The sequence below is a fragment of the Chrysochloris asiatica genome, unplaced genomic scaffold (assembly GCF_000296735.1).
Source record: "Chrysochloris asiatica unplaced genomic scaffold, ChrAsi1.0 scaffold00135, whole genome shotgun sequence".
Taxonomy (NCBI): domain Eukaryota; kingdom Metazoa; phylum Chordata; class Mammalia; order Afrosoricida; family Chrysochloridae; genus Chrysochloris; species Chrysochloris asiatica.
The window spans coordinates 7,637,404-7,653,246 of NW_006408653.1; the positions used below are offsets into that span (position 1 = coordinate 7,637,404).

A 15,843-nucleotide genomic window follows, 5' to 3' on the forward strand; every position below is an offset into this window, starting at 1 on the left:
ATGTACCATCAGTTAACAGTATTTCTCACTATTCACTTTAGCTCTTATTTATTTATTTTAAAACACTCAGGCATATATAATAATTTACACCACCAAAGGGCACACTGTGCAAGTCTGCCTCCTAGCCCCCATCTCTAATCCCTCTCTTTCCATGAATCTAGAGTCCTCAGCTGCTCCCTCTCTCCATGTCCACATCTCTGCCTCCATCTCTGGTATCGCTGCTTCTCTGGATAAGGTTCCACATTCTGCTTGTGCTCTTATCCCTTGGTGGTCCTAGGGTCCTATGTTTCTGGACTGTAAGATTAACTACTCCCCTGTCTTTATTACAAAAGTTCTACCTTTATAATTGTGACCATCACAATCAGTCATCATAACAGTCATTCACTATTGAATCATAAGAATCTTATCCCCATATCTTTTAACCAGACTCATCTAGACAAGAAGAAAACTATTCAGTGGGGACTCTTTCTTCCCCCACAAACTATTAAACTAAACTCCCCCTTGAAACCTTGTAATCCAGTCACTTTGTGCCGTTATCACCCCCTCATTTTAGGTAACCAATGTCTAAAGTGCCCGTTCCTATCCTGTGTGCAGAGGGGATAGCATCGATACTTGATGTGAAGACTCTTTCCATCTCTGTTGGTGTTTAGAAGTACTAACTCCATGACTATAGGTCAAGTTTATCAAGTTGGATCAATTTACCCTCATTCCCTTTATCGAAAATTGTTTTTGTTTTTAATCTTCTTGTAGTCAAGTTCTGATTATTAAGCCATTGAGTCTATGTCAAATGGGTATTATCTGAAACTTTGGGTGTTCTTGTGCACCTCCTCTCACTTCATATCAGTTGGGTGCTTCACTCTCAGCTCTAGCCCTCTATGGCTATATCCTTGTCCACAGGCTCAGGTGTTCTCAGGTCTCACCACACCTTGGACCAACAGCCCTTCCTCTTCTCTCTTTCATCTCCAAGTTAACGGGAGTCTATGGAACTTGGTTTAACTGGGTACATTTCTTCATTGCTGCCTTTCCCCCTCTTCCACTCACCAGTAGGCCACTGTGTACTCAACAGCAAGCTTACATGCCTGCTTATGTGTTCCCTTAGAGGGAGGTTTGTCTAGAAGGAACTTGATTGTATGCCCTGATGGCTGCCCAGCAAACAACTTGCTTATTCTTAGAGTAGCCAATCATAATGCCATTTTTGTTTTGGTTTTTTCCTGATGATCTTTCTTTGAAGATGTATCTTCTGTCACTCTAGCTGTTCCAGGCTGGTCTGCTTGTCCTTTCCAGTGGGAATATGCCACCTCAAAAGGTTCTGAACAGGGTTCAGGATTCCATCTAACGTCCTAAGGCTCTGCAGAAGGTCTATTTCATTGGGCAAATTCTAGAACCCCTTTTAGGTATTCCAATCAATTATAGGCTGAAGATTGGTTTACAAGCTTTCTGTAATTATGTTTCCCAACATTCCTTTCTATCCAACTCAAGCATCCATTTTGCAATAGTAGGCAAGGTAATCTAATATACATAAAACAGTCACGCACTTTAGCATTATTTTCCCTCTTCAGACTATGCCTTGATCCCTGTATCACAGAGCCCTGTTGTTACAAGTTTGAGCATGCATCACTATTTACCTCTGTACCATTTAACGCATGCAAACCTGTCTCAGTGTTCCCCTATCTACCTTGTACTGCCCAGCCCAACACCTGAATTATGATGTGTCTGCCCATACCCTGTGCTCTACTGTTGCCTCCCTCCACCTCCCCCAAACCCACCCCAGTCCAATCTCACCAGTAACCAACAAAGAAATTTTTTTTAGTATGAGTATGTTTTCTTAAGGTTTTACAATAATGGTCTTATGCAATATTTGTCCTTTGGTGACTAATTTCATTCAGCATAATGTCCTCAAGTTTCATCCATGTTATGCAGTAGCTTGAAGCTTCCTTGTTGTTCTTCAAGGTAGCATAATATTCCATTGTGTGTATGTAACAAAGTTTGTTTATCCATGCTTCCATTGATGAGCACTTAGACTGTCTCCATCTTTTTGATGTTGTGAATAGTGCTGCTATAAACATTGATGTGTATATATCTACTCGTGTTATGGCTCGTATTTCTTGTGGATATATACCAAGTAGAGGAATTGCTGGATCATATGGTAATTCTACTTCCAACTTTCTGAGGAAGTGCCATACTATTTTCCAGAGTCATTGGACCATTTTAAATTCCCACCAGCAATGTAGAAGGGTTCTAGTCTCTCTCCATCACTGCCAGCATTTATTATCCTTTGCAATTTTGAACTTCATTATTATTGCTCTTGTGAGATAATATAAAGAAAACTTTTTTTGATGACAGAAATTAAGGTAAATTGCTACAGTTTGATGAGCTTGACCTATACTTATGGCTGTAGTATCTCAAAATACAAACAGATAAGGAAGGAGTTTTCACATCAAGTATCAGTCCTATCCCCTAAGCATACAAGAGAGTAAGGGATGGGCAATTTAGATATTGACCACCTAAAATGAGGGGGCAATAAAGGCACAAAGTGACTGCCTTACAAGGTTTCAAGGGGGAGTTTAATTTAATAGTGTGGGGGGGGGAAAAAAATCCCCACAGAATAGTTTTCTTTTTGTCTAGATGGGTCTGGTTAAAAGCAATGGGAATAAGATTTTTATGATTCAATAGTCATTAGTTATTATCATAACTAATTGCCGCTATCACAACGGTAAAGGTAGAAGTTTGTAACAATAACAGGGGAGTAGTTAATCTTACAATCCAGAAACAGAGGACCCTAGGACCATCAAGGGAAAAGAGCACAATCGGAATACAAGACCCTATCCAGAGACGCAGCAACACCAGAGATGGAGGCAGAGATGGAGCAGCTGAAGACTCTAGACTCATGGAAAGAGAAAGACTGAGAGTTGGCGGCCAAGAGGCAGACTTGCAGAATATGCCCATTGGTTGTTTACATTATTATATATATTCCTGTATTATAAATATATATTTCCTATCCCCTGCCAAAAAAAGAAAAACAGATGAGAAAAAAAAAAAGAAAGAAAGAAACAATCTATGATGGTTTTGGGGGGAGGTGGAAATGATATATGCACTAGAGGGTAAACATACATTGACATGGGTGACAAGGAAGGCAATATACAACAGGAGGGAGGTTTTGGTGACACAGGAAATATACAACTAGAGGAAAGATGGGAGTGGTGGGAGACAAGGGAGCAATGCAGTGGTTAAAGTGAATAGAGATAAATGCTGTTAACTATTAGTGTATGGCAGAGAGGAGGAAATAGAAGAATTCTACCAACTTCATCAATCTGAAATTGATCAAACATGCAATCAAGATGTATTGATCATTACTACTGATTGGAATGCAAAGGTTAGGAGCAAAGAGGAAGGATCAGTAGTTGGAAAATACAGCCTTGGTGATAGAAATAATGCTGGAGAATACATGATAGAATTCTGCAAAATAAATGATTTGTTCATTTCAAATGCCTTCTTTAGACAGCATAAGAGATGACTACACACATGGACTTCACCAGATGAAATACATAGAATCAAATTGAAAAGCTCCATATAATCAGTCAAAACAAGGCCAGGGGCAGACTGTGGAACAAACCATCAATAACTTATATGCCAATTCAAACTGAATCTGAAGAAAATGAAAACAAGTACATGAGAGCCAAAATATGACCTTGAATAAATCCCACCTGAATTTAGAGATCATCTAAAGAACAGATTTGATACATTAAATACTAAAGACCAAAGATCAGAAAAATGTGGATGACATCAAGAACATCATACATGAAGAAAGCAAAAAAGTCATTGAGAAGATAAGAAAGAAGGAAAAGGTCAAAATGGATGTCAGAAGAGACACTGAAACTTGCTTTCCAGTGTAGAGATGCTAAAGCAAACGGAAGAAATGAGGAGATCCAAGGGCTAAACAGAAAATTTCAAAAGATCAACCAGAGAAGATAAAACCAAATATTACAACAAAATGTGCAAAGAAAAATGCACAGCATTTTTGAAGCTGGGGGAATTGAAGAAAAAATTCAAGCTTCAACTTTCATTATTGAAAGATTCTCTGGGCAAATTATTAATTGATGCAGAAAGCATCAAGAGAAAATGGAAGGGACACACAGAGTCACTGTACCAAAAGGAAACGGTTAATGCTCAACCGTTTCAAGAGGTAGTATATGATCAAGAGCCAATTATACTGAAGGACGAAGTCCAAGGTGCATTGAAGGAATTGACAAAGAACAAGGCACCAGGAATTGATGGAATAAAACTTGAAATCTTTCAAGAAAGTGAGGAGGCACAGGAGGTACTCACTCATATCTGCCAAGAAATTTGGAAAACAACTATCAGGTCAACTGATTAGAAGAGATTCACATTTGTGCCCATTCCAAAGAGAGGTGACCCAACGGAATGTGGAAATCATCAGACAATATCTTTGATATCCCAATGCGAGTAAAGTTTTACTCAAGGTAATACAGAAACAGCTACAAACATATATTGACATAGAACTTCCAGACATTCTAGCCGGATTCAGAAGAGGCCGTGGAACAACGGATATCATTGCTGATGTCCGATGGATCTTGGCTGAAAGCACAGAATATCAGAAAGATGTTTACCTGTGCTTTATTGACCATGCAAAGGCTTTTGATTCTTTGGATCATAACCAGCTGTAGACAACATTGCGAAGTATGAGTATCCCGGAACACTTAATTGTGTTCATGAGGAATCTGTACCTGGACCAAGAGGCAATTGTTCCAATAGAACATGGGAACACTGAATGGTTTAAAATTAAGAAAGGTGTGCGACAGGGTTGTTTCTTTCACCATACTTATTCAACCTGTATGCTGAGCAAATAACACGAGAACCTGGGTTATATGAAGAAAAACACGGCATCAAGATTGGAGGAAGACTCATTAACAACCTGTGATATATAGATGATACAACCTTGCTTGCTGAAAGTGAAGATGACTTAAAAACATTTACTGATGAAGATCAAAGAGCACAGCCTTCAGTATGGATTACATCTCAATGTAAAGAAAACAAAAATTCTCACCACTGGACCAATAAACAATATTCTTGTCAATGCAGAAAAGATTGAAGTTGTCAAGGACTTCATTCTTCTTGGACCAACTATCAACACTCACAGAAGCAGCAGTCAAGAAATCAAAGGACATATTGCATTAGGCAAATCTGATGCACAAGACGTTTTTAAAGTGTTGAAGAGCAAAGATGTCAGCTTGAGGACTGAGGTGCACCTGATCCAAGCCATGGTATTTTCAATAACCTCATATGCATGCGAAAGCTGACAGTGAATAAGGAAGACCTTAGAAAAATTGATGCATTTGAGTCATGGTGTTGGAGGAGAATATTGAAAGTGCCATGGGCTCCCAAAATAACCAATAGATCCGTTTTGGAAGAAGTGCAGCCAGAGTGCTCCTTAGAGGCCAAGACGGTCAAACTTTGTGTCTTATATTTCAGACATATTGTCAGGCGGGACCAGTCGCTGGAGAAGGCTATCATGTTTGGTAAGGTGGAGGGTCAGAGAAAAAGAGGAAGACCACTAACAAGATAGATTGGCCAAGTGGCAGCATCGATGGACTAAAGTGTGGTAACAGCAGTGAGGTTGGCCCAGGATCGGGCAGTGTTTCATTCTGCTGTGCATAAGGTCGCTATGAGTTGGTACCAATGCAATGGCACTTAACAACAACAACATTAGTGCATGCAGGGGATTGCAATCATGAAATGAAGCAAAGTATATGATTTGTTGAACGTGAAACTGATGATCTGCTCTGTAAACCTCACAATTCACAATAAAAAGTTTTAACGTAAAAGAAAGCATTAGTTTGTGCACTTCATAAAAGACATCTTCAAAGGAAATAGTCTAGTCAAGTAAAATCCCTTGATAGAATAAATTCCCAGAACAAATGTTAAATAAGCTCCCTGTTATTTTCTATTGATAAGAGAACGTTCTAGAATAAAGATTTAAATAATTAACATTCACTGCCTCTCAGGTTTATAACAGTGGCCAGAAAGAGTTACAGACCTGAGATATATGTAAGGAAATTCATTAATAGAACAAGTCATATTTTACGTTGAATATACAAACAGTAGAAAATTTCACTTACAACTAAGAATAACGTCAAGATGGATCCCATTCAGAATGTTTAACTTTAGTCTGTTCTGTACGCTAGACATTCAGGTTTCTCAAAATCAGTTTCAATAGAAAGTTGCCTTATGCATTTATGTTGTTGTTGTTAAGTGCCCTTGAATTGGTTCTGACATACAGTGACCCAGTATAGGGTTTCTGAGGAACAGTTGACGAGCTTGAACCACCAACTTTTTAGTTCAAACTAACCTTGCAGTTCAAACGGACCTTGCGATGTAGCCCATTAACCCACAGCACCGCACTAAGACTCTTTATGGACCACTATTAAGTACTTAAAGCAACACAAGGCTGTGAATAATGTAGTGGTAAAAGCATCAGATTGAGAATCAAGGGAGCTGGTTTCTAATTTTTTATCATTGATGTTCAGATTGCAGCTTAGAAGGGTCCCTGGGCCTCTGCTTCCTTGTTTAATGAGCCACATATGCACTCTCAGGACCCTGTGGCCCTTTGGTTCTCAGAGAACTATCTATCACACAGCAAATTTCAGATGTCAGTAGTCTTGCTGCTCACTGCCCCACCCCCTTTTGCAAATCTTAAAGTACGAAATCTCCATTCTCCTCACAGCATTCTTCAGATCTTGTGCTGGGCACTAGGAGAAGACACAGGACTTTGAGCCAAGCAGGAACTGAAAGTCCAAACTAAAGCTAGATTACCACTAAAACAGGAAGAGGGAAAGGAGATGGGAGGTTGGGAAGCAAGGTATGAGAATCAGAGAGCATTAGAGCTGGAAGGAACTTATATAGTATCTGATTCTACTTTTTTCTTGTACAGATGAGCAAACCAAAAGTCAGAAGTCATTTTCCTAAGAATACACTGCTAGAAGAAACAACTGAGAGTCCTTGCTGGAAAAGGAACACGCTGTGAAACCCTGGTCCAGTGATCACACTTCTTCAGGCTGCAGCAGCTCCATCTGGAGAATTAAGTAGTTCAACTAATGCTCCCTCCACCCTACCCCTTTTGATAACTGGGAAGTTATAACTGGAACCCAGGCCTCCTGATCCCATGTCCAGGGCTCTTCCTGTCACACCAAAAGAACGAAAGGAGCTGAGCAAACAGGCCCAGCTAGGAAGTCCTGGGAGGACCCAAGGAATGGCAAAAGCTGATGTATTCTTCAGTACTGCAGGAGACGAAACTAAGAATTTCCTTATGCATCTACTTAACAACAACAACAAGAAACCCCCATTGTAGTGGTGGTGTGTTGTGAGTCAATTCTGATTCATAGCGACCTCAGAAAGGGTTTCCGAGGCTGTAAATCTTTATGGGAGCAGAAACTTTCATCTTTCTCCCATGGAACGACTGGCAGTTTTGAACTGCTGACCTTGAGGTTAGCAGCCCAACTCATAACCACTACACTACCAGAGCTTCTTAAGAAAGGCCCATGGAAGAATTTATCTTTTAACCTCCTACATTACAATTGTTTTGTTAAGTGCTGTGGAGTTGGTTCCACCTCATAACAACCCTGTATGTTGTTGTTGTTAAGTGCTGTCGAGTTGGTTCCAACCCATAGCGCCCCTGTATAGGGTTTCTGAGGAGCAGCTGGTGAGCTTGAAACACAGACCTTGCAGTTCAAATGACTTTCAGTCTAGCTCATTAACCCACAGTGCCACACCAGGACTCCAATGACCCTGTATGTTGTTGTTGTTGTTGTTAAGTGCCATCGAGTCGGGTCCGACCCATAGCGACCCTGTACAGGGTTTCCAAGGGTGTAAATCTTTACGGGAGTAGAAAGCCTCATCTTTCTCCCGCGGAGCGGCTGGTAGTTTCGAACCGCTGACCTTAAGGTTCGCAGCCCGATTCGTAACCACTACGCTACCAGAGCTCCTTAAATGACCCTATATAGGGTATCTTATAAGGCTGTAAATCTTTGCAGAAGCAGAAAACCTCATCTTTCTCCTGTGGAGCAGCTGGTGAGCTCGAACTGCCGACCTTGTGGTCTATAGTCTTGTGCTTATACTCTATGGAGCCACCATGGACCTCCACATTAGAGGGAGATCAACTCCAATTTCTAAACTTCATTAAATAGAATCTTCCCACTAAGGATTTTTACTTTACAGTGGATGAGAACATAATTTTTCCAGGAGGAGCATTTTGTTGTGCTCCCTAGAATTGCTACAAGGAGGCCTGGTGGCACAATGGCTAAGCACTCAGCTGCTATCTACAAGGTTAGAAGTTTGAACCTACCCAGCAGCTCCACAGTAGACAGACTGGTGATGTACTTCCATTAAAGATCCTTGTTGTTGTTGTTGTTAACTGCCATCGAGTTAGTTCTGACCCATAGCAATGCTGTACAGGGTTTCTGAGAATCGGCTGGTGAGCTTGAATCGCCAGCTTGAAGTTCAAATGGCTTTGCAGTCTGATGCATTAACCCACAGCCCCACACCAGAACTCCTATTCTGTTAAAGATTGTTGTTGTTATGTGCCGTGGAGTCGGTTCCAACTCATAGCGACCCTGCAGAAGTTTTCTGAGGCTGTAAATCTTTAAGGGAGCAGAAAGCCTCATCTTTCTCCCGCCAAACAGCTGATAGTTTCGAACTGCTGACTTTAAGGTTGACAGCCCGATTCATAACCACTATGCTACCAGAGCTACAGTGTAGAAAATCTTGAAAGGGGTCAGTATGAATTGGAATCTTAGAAGGGGTCAGTATGAATTGGAATCAATTACACGGGACAGGTGCCACACAAATGCATTCTACTTCAACCTAGAGGCCAATGTAAGTTTTATAGAGTCCCAGGGTGGTACTAATGTTTCATGCTTGCCAGAGTCTGCAGTATCAGGAAGCTCCCTGTTTCCTTCCATGGAGGGGACTGGTGGATTCAAACTGCTGACCTTGTTGTTAGCAGCCCAACACGTAACCCACTATGCCACCAGGGGTCCTCAGGGTCCTGGTGTGGCACTGTAGGATAAGCACCAGACTGTTAATCAAAAGGTTGGTGGTTCAAACCCACCAGTCCCTCCTCAGAAACCCTAGACAGGGTTGCGATCAGTCCAAACAGACTTGATCACGCTTAACACAAACAACAGCAACAGTAACTGAATTGTCAGCTGTTATAAAAGCTTCTTCTCACAAAATTAATTTAATCTACAGATTTCAGAAACCTGCATTCAAATCGGATAGTCCTATGAGGGGAAGTTAGGTATTTGACGTTTCATTGTCTGAAGAAACAAACAAAACAATAGATTATAAACCTAAGAGTCATTTGATAGCACTAAATGAAGTCCAGATCAATTCTATGACAGGTCAGATATTGTGACCTTGTTGGTATGGAGAACACTTGTTTTCTTTTGCTTTCTGGAACTGATGTTGTCATTTTGCCTGGAAGAAGTCAAACTGTAAAATGCAGTATGTCCCAAACTTGGGAGAAGATAAGACTAAGGTGGAGTCCCGGGAATCTGTATTTTTACCAAACATCCCAGGTGATTCTTATCACTCTCTCAAAGCCCAGGCTCAGAGTGGCCCCAAAGCCATCACATCATTGGAATAAATAGAACAGCCACTGGAAAATGTACCTTAATCTATACACAGTTGGGAAGCCGCTGGGATTCATGCCTTAGAATTTCATCTTCAAGCCAAGATGCTAAACATATCAATGAATGTGTATTCCTTATTATTACCCATAATGGTTTCCTTCTTCACATCTTAGGGGAATGCCATATGCCTGGAGTTCCTGGCAGCATAAAACCAAAATATTAAGAGAATAAACTGCTTCAAATTAAATATGTGCTGCTGAACTATTCTAAGGTATTTGGAATATTAACAAACTTTGGGTATGACCAAGGAACATTAAAAGCATTGTCCCCTGAGGTTAGGTTTTTACTCCAGTTTGCCTCCAACTGCCCCAGTATTAGCATCTTCATCATCCTGTAAAAAAAAGCAAGGGGTTGGTTTTGCCAGTTCTTCAGAGTGCTTTCTCTACCATACAGTCAGAGACAGGTCACCATAGGACCAGGGCCAGAACCCTCAGCTGCCTCCTCCCCTTGCCTGTCAGACTCTGCAGTACCAGTTCCAGCATGACCCAGACAGCTGAAGAATGTGAGGAAGGCAAAGGAGGGTCCTGTCTCTGCCTGAGGGAAAGGAAAAAATTCACTTCCTCCTCTCCAGGGATGCCCTAAGAATGAGCTGCCAAGACCCAAGGTCAAGCCTGTCTCACACACACAAACTGACACACATACACACACAAATGGTGGGAAGAATGGAACAAAAGACAATCCCAGAATCATGAATAAAATATAAAGCTGTGAGAAAGTATTTCCTTATTATCATAAACTAGGCTCTATCCCATGCTTTAGGGAGCAGCTGGCTTGCACAAATAGTTAAGCACTTAACAACTAGTCAAAACGCTAGAGGTTCATACACACCCAGTGACACCTCACAACAAAGGCCTGGTGATCTATTTCTGAAAGGATGGCATCCAACAGCAACACAAGTTATTAATACATCATGATTTTATTTCCTGAAAAGCAGCTGCCATCAAGTGGATTCTGATTTAAAATAACTCTGGAAAGAGTAAAACTGCTCTATAGGATTTCAAAGGCTACAATGGTGTGGCACTGTTGGATAAGCACTGGACTGCTAACCACAATGTTGAAGGTTCAAATTCACCAGCCGCACTGTATGAAGCTGACTTGGTGGAACTTAACAACAACCACAAATCTTATGGAAGCAGACAGCCTCATCTTTCTCTCTGAGAGAGGCTGGTGGGTTTAAACCACTACCTTTATGTTTCCTAGACAAGAACTTAACGAATCCCCTGCATCGCCAGGGTTTATGTTCTGTTCCCTGAATACAAGGGCAATTCTTTTTTGGTTTGTTTTGTTTTAACTCTTTCCTGTGACTTGAGTGATGGTTTACAGAACCAACTATCCGACCTACTGTCAATAAATCATATACTTCATGTTATTATAATGCAATTCTCATTAAATATTTTTACTATCAATTCCAAAGAAGAAAATATATTCACATTCAAATAAAACGAGTAAAAATAATATAAGGTAGAAAGTCTCACTTATATCCTTGAGTTCCATCTGCTTAGTTTCCATCATCCTGTTTGAGTAGAGTACGATGGTGCTTGTTGTTATTAGGTACCATCGAGTCCGTTCTGACTCATGGTGATCCTATATACAACAGAATGAAACACTGCCCAGTGGTGCACTATCCTCACATTCATTTTACGCTTGAGCCCATTGCTGCTGCCACTGTGCCAATCCATCTCTTTGGGGGTCTTCCTCTTTTTCACTGACCCTCCACTTCACCAAGCATGATGGCCTTCTCCACGGACTGTTGTTGTTGTTGTTATGTGCCGTGGAGTCAGTTCTGACTCATAGCGACCCTGTACAGGGTTTCCAAGGGTGTAAGTCTTTACAGGAGCAGAAAGCCTCATCTTTCACCCGTGGAACAGCTGGTAGTTTCAAACTGCTGACCTTGCAATTCGCAGCTTGATTCGTAACCACTATGCTACCAGAGCTCCTGGCTTCTAAGAAACAGTCTGCTGTACTTCTTCCAACACAGATTGGTGTACTTCTTCCAACACAGATTGGTTTATTCCTCTGACAGTCCATGGTACATGCATCAGTTTTCCTACAGTCACCTTATTCATTGTCCAACTTTCACACATATATGAAGTTATTGAAAAAAACAAAACATGGCTTATGTCAGGTCCTCAAACTGACATCATTGCTCTTGAACACTTGAAAGAGGATTTGTGCAGTAGATTTGCCTAATGCAATCCAGGGTTTGATTTCTTGACTGCTGTTTCCATGTGTGTTGAGAGTGGATCCAAACTAAATGAAGTCTTTGACAACTTCAGTCTTTTCTCCATTCATCATGATACTATTTATTGGTCCAGTGGTGAAGATTTTTGTTTTCTTACATTGAGGTGCAACCAATACTGAAGGCTGTAGCTTTTGATTTCATCAGTTAAGTCCTCTTTGCTTTCAACAAGCAAGATTATATCATCTCAAAATCACAGGCTGTCAATGAGTCGTCCTCCAATTCTGATACCATGTTCTTCTTTATATAAACCATCTTTTTAAATTTTTTGTTCAACATACAGATTGAACAAGTATAATGAAAGAATACAATCCTGGTGAACACCTTTCCTGATTTTAAATCATTCAATGTCCACCTGCTCTGCTCAAATGCCTGCCTCTTGGTCTATGCATAGGTTCCTCAAAAGCACAATTAAGTGTTGTGGAAATACCTATTCTCCTAACACTGCCAATAGTTTGTCGTGATGCACACAGTCAAAAGCCTTTGCCTTGTCAATAAAGCACAGGTAAACATCTTTCTGGTATTTTCCGTGTTCAACCAAGATCCAACTGTTTCCAAGAAGTTCAAGTCAGATTCACAAGAGGACATGATGTCAGTGGATCTTGGTTGAAAGCAGAAAATACCAGAAAGATGTTTACCTGTACTTTACTGTCACCCCTCTTTTGACATACCAAAAAAACCAACATCCTAGGCAGACAATTCTGACCCTTGTCTTTTTTATCTAACAAATGTATCATTAAATTCTTTCCATTTAAATACAAAGAGAACTTCTTCTTTCTGGCTTATACCTGCATAATGTGCCATTGCAGAATGCACCGACTTGTAATAAAACTATTAATTCATGGTCTGTTTTTCTGGCAGTGAAAAAAATGGGAAATAAATTAATTTGTTCCAATGTCTGAAAGTGAAGAAAGTTCAGAAACACCAAGAAAATCAGTGAAGTTGTACATGCAGAATTTCTGAAGAGACTGAAATTAGTAAGTTTTAAGCAATGCATTTCATTTCATATAATTGCAAAAGATTATTTATTATATTATACAATAAAGGAAATCAGAAAAGAATCTGAATCCAAATATGAGTTAATTAAGGTAAAGAAAGAAAAAACAGAGAGACAGAAGACCAGCTCTGTTTCTGTAATACTCTTTTATCTTCATTGAACCCTTCTTAGAGGAACCAAAGCTCTGCAAAGTCTTCTTGAGAACATGGACCCAAGTGGTTTAATTAGAAGAAGAGGAGGAGAGGTTGTTAAAGGGAAAGCCAGAAAAAAGGCAAGGAAGCCCTGGAGAGCAATTTTCTTGCATTTCTATTTCTAAGAGGCTAAGCTATTTCCTAAGTGGCATTTGTATGGCAGTATGTCCTCATGGATGTATTTTCTTTTTAAAAAAAAAAAAAAAAAACCCTTTTAACTTACAACTTAGTGTGTTCGACCACAATAATATTTAAAGTAACATTCTCTGTATTTGACCAAGTCTTGGCTCATCTAGTCATAACAGAGACGTTTGATATCTTCTTTTTGGTGTTTCATTCTCAGGAAGAGCTTGAAACAAGAGGTCTTTTATTCATTCCCTCTGGAATCCTGGTGTGATGCTGTGAGCTAATGCATCTGAATGTGAAGTCATTTGAACTACAAGGTCGGTGGTTCAAGCTCACCAGCTGCTGCTTGGAAACCCTATACAGGGTCGCTATGGGTCAGAACTGACTCAATGGCACTTAGCAACAACAATTACTGTGTGGGAGGCTTGGTGTGATACTACAGGACAATGCACTGACAGCAAGGCCAGTTTGAACCAGAAAATCTATGGTTCAATCCCACCAGGCATTCCTCAGAAACCCTATACAGGGTAACTATGGGTCGGAACTGACTCAACAGCACTTAATAACAACAGCATTACTGTGTGGCACTGTAGGATAAAGCACTGGATCACAAGGTTGGATTGGACCACAAGGTCAGCAGTTCAAACTCACTAGCCGCTCCTTGGAAACTCTATACAGAGTTGCTATGAGTCAGACCCAACTCAACAACACTTAACAACATTACTAATTTAAGGAGCCCTGGTGTCTCTGTGGGTTAGACATTGGGCTGCTAACCACAAGACTGGCTGTTCAAATCCACAAATACTTCATGGGGCAGTGACAAGATTGTCTGCTACTGTAAAGATTTATAGTCTAATTAACCCTATATATGCCATCCTGGGTGGCTCTGTTGGATAAAGCATTGGACTGTAAGATTGGTTTGAACCTCAAGGTTGGTGATTCAAATTCACCATCTGCTCCTCAGAAACACTATACAGGGTTGCCATGAATTGGAACCAACTCAATGGCACTTAACAACAAAACCCTATACAGGGTTAGAATCCATCCACTCAGCGGCAGAGGGGTTTGGGGCTTGTTACTAATTTGCTAAAACATTAACAAGCACATTTAAAGGTTATTTTTCACTTCCAAATAAATGAAATTCCAAGTACGTCTAAACAATTGGAATAACTTTAACTTGTTCCTCATCTTTACAACCCTAGCTGGTGGTCAGTGCCCTGGGATATTTGCAAAAGTCATTCAAAATTCAATGTGCATATTCATACACTAATGATAAAAATATAGATCAGTGCAATATTTCTGGCAGAAAAGTTGACCCTCTATGTTGTTGTGAGGGTCCATCAAGTCTACTCAGACTCATAGTGACCATCTGCACAATATGACAAAACACTGCCCAGTCCTGTTCCTTCCTCAAGATCATTGTTATGTTTGAGTCCATTGTTGCTGCCACTGTATCAATCCACCTCTTTGGGGGTGTTACTCTTTTTCGTTGACTCTTCAACTTTGCTAAACATGATGTTCTTCTCCAGGGACTGGTCCCTCATGACAACAGGTCCAAACAGCCAGAAGTGAAGTTTCACCATCCTGACTTCTAAGAAGCATTCTTGCTGTACTGCTTCCAACACAGATTTGTTCATTCTTCTGGTCGTAACTTCAATATTTTTCACCAAATTGGGCTGCGAACCACAAATCCATAAATCAAATGTATCAATTCTTGTATGGTCTTCCTTCTTCATTGTCCAACTTCTACATGCATATGTTTTGGTATTGTTAAGTGTCGTCGAGTCAGTGCCAACTCCTAGCAAGCCTGTATATGATTTTAGAGGAGTGGCTGATGAATTTGAAACACTGACCTTACAGTCCAGTGCTTTTCCTACTGTGCTACACCAGGATTCCTTTACACTCTTAAAAACTAGAGAGGACCCCAAAAGGCTTTTGTTTAGGTGGGTTATATCCATTGATAGGTGCAACATTAAAAATTTAAACTGAGAAATCGAGCTGGAAATTAAAACACTTACTCAAGGGTTTTGCTCCAGATGTTCACTTTACTTCAGGATGCCGCAGAAATGCTTTATGAGTACATCCTGTTTCAGCACAAGGACTACTAATAGGGTGTGTGTGCTCAAGAGTGGAAATTTAACAGAATTAATCATTTAATAGTTATTAAATGAAATAATTATGTGTTTATTTAAAATTACTGTTGGTAGTTTTATTATTTATTATTACTTACTGAACTGTTCATAATGGATTATCACTGCCCTGTACAAACTTGGGTAATAAAGACTGAAGGACTTAGAGGAAAATGGATTTCAGGATAAAACACTCATGAAAAAAACAAAAACATTAAAAAGAGCAGCACAGTGTTACACTTATTAAATGCTAACAAAACATCTATATGTTATATAAATATGATCCTCAATCTTGAAAACTTGCTACAGTTTGCTTGTATAAGTGGTGTCTGCGCTTCCCATGTTTGTTACCCTATATGAAAACAAAAGAGAAGAGACAGAAAAAAGAGTAAGAAATAAGGGAAATACCCAAACTTGCAGATAGTCAAATACATTTGACCTAGCCTCAATGGCT

At 40.1% G+C, this 15,843-nt stretch overlaps 1 pseudogene; it reads right to left on the bottom strand.

Annotated features, from left to right (window-relative positions):
• Positions 1-14,843, bottom strand: part of LOC102817923 — a 38,482-nt pseudogene extending 23,639 nt beyond the window's left edge.
• Between the last annotated feature and the right edge of the window lie 1,000 nt (positions 14,844-15,843).